General features: G+C 42.4%; 1 long non-coding RNA gene across 1 annotated transcript; it reads right to left on the minus strand.

Moving 5' to 3' along the window:
- Positions 1-60: 60 nt before the first annotated feature.
- LOC114006236 (uncharacterized) lies at positions 61-1762 on the minus strand. Its single transcript, XR_003547986.1, has 2 exons — positions 1281-1762; positions 61-345 (listed from the first exon to the last, which is right to left on the minus strand). It is a non-coding gene; the product is annotated as an uncharacterized LOC114006236 (long non-coding RNA).
- Positions 1763-1780: the final 18 nt, after the last annotated feature.

Consider the following 1780-nt stretch of genomic DNA (forward strand, 5'->3'; position numbering starts at 1 on the left):
TCCTGCTGGACCACAGTGGCTGGGCCACCTATAAAGTTTCGAAGAACTGCAAGTCCAGACTGTTAGCCAACTGAATGATTTTATTTCCCAGGTGCATGAGAAAGGAAAAAGTACAGAATTTCTTGTGCTTTCATGAACAATCTAAGCAAGCTCAGAAAGCAATTTCAAAGGGAAAATACATGAAGAAACAACAAGGTCACCTCTGAGTTGCCTAGATTTTGCCTTCTTCTCTCAAGAGCTCAGTGTGGAAGGTGAGAGAGGTGTTGGCCATTTTCCTCTGATAGTCTGCATCAAATCTCTCATTCTGTGCCACTGTGAAGTAATTCTTCCAGTCTCCCACAGTTCCTAAAAGGCAACAACATTACATCTGAGAGATTGGTTGGGAAGTCTATTCTGATTGCTTTTTCTCTGAAGTTAAACTTCAGACATAATGAAAGAGGACTAATTCTTAATATAGGTACACATCACAATCTATGTTCTTTCTCTTTCTTTCTTTCTTTCTTTCTTTCTTTCTTTCTTTCTTTCTTTCTTTCTTTCTTTCTTTCTTTCTCTCTCTCTCTCTCTCTTTCTTTCTTTCTTTCTTTCTTTCTTTCTTTCTTTCTTCTTCTTTTTTTAAAAGATGCAAAGTGCATGTGCATGCATGTGAGTGTGAAAGAACATCCCCACCAGGTCTGGACAGGCAATTATCCCTCAACCCCAGCTCCTAAGGACCTTGGGCACCAGTATCTGCCAGTAACACCCTGAGGCCCACAGAGACCCAAACCCATCTATGGTTGGCATGTGACCTCCAGCACTGCAATTCAGCACAGTGTGAGCTGTGCCCCTAGGTTGGCCTCAATATCTCTTGTTTTCAAAGATTAATATTTTGAGAACCAGCACTTAGTGTAATGGCTATGTCCCTGGACTCCCACATAGTCGACCATGGTCCCCATCACGGACCCGGTGGCTTAAAACTCACGCTGGGCACGTGTGCGTGTGTGCCTAAGATCCCGAGAGGAGAATGGAGGAGAAGGGACTGTGGTGTGACCATCCCCCCTGGGGGGTGATTTCTCGCTTTCTGTCTCTCCATCTCTCTCTGTCTCTCTCTGTCTGTCTGGCGAGCGCACGCGCCCTATAGCGAAAACCTCTCAAAAAAAAAAAAAAGATTAACATTTTAGGAAAACCCCAGAGTTACTGGCAGCATGGTAGTTAAAAATGAAATAAACATATTAATCCTTTCCCCAAATACCCATTGTCTAAGATCATCATTCTTAAAGGAGTGCACTGTGGCTCGTACATACCCTTCCTCATGAATGGGGAGATGGAATGGTCCATGATGGCAGAAGGCAGCGTGGTCAAGTTGGTTAATGGGTTTTCATTCATGCTTTCAAATGAAGTGTGCTGAACGATCCTGTGGACAGTCTCTTTATCTAGTTTCTTACCCATAAATTCTATTATCTTTTGAATTTCATGTTCTGGGTTCTGTGGTGGATGGGGATGGGACAACAAGTGATCATGAGAGGATTTTGGAGAAAAGGGAAGCAAGAGAACAACGTCTGGGAGGAGTCCTTGGAGTTTCCTGTATCTTAGTGTCTGTAATGTTGGTTTTCCTCATCTAAGGAACCTAGGAATACTACTGGGGGAGTTTGAAGGGGTCACAGAGAAATGGAATTAAAGTATGAGTTTATTTTTGTGCAAAAAAATATAGAAATCTATGCATTGCTTTTTCTTAGCTTTCCATGAACTTTTTGAAGAACCCTTAAACATTCCCTTGATGTCTCTTTCTCTTCCGTTCCTTCTA

This window comes from Tupaia chinensis, unplaced genomic scaffold (genome assembly GCF_000334495.1).
Source record: "Tupaia chinensis unplaced genomic scaffold, TupChi_1.0 Scaffold146561_1, whole genome shotgun sequence".
Classification (NCBI taxonomy): domain Eukaryota; kingdom Metazoa; phylum Chordata; class Mammalia; order Scandentia; family Tupaiidae; genus Tupaia; species Tupaia belangeri.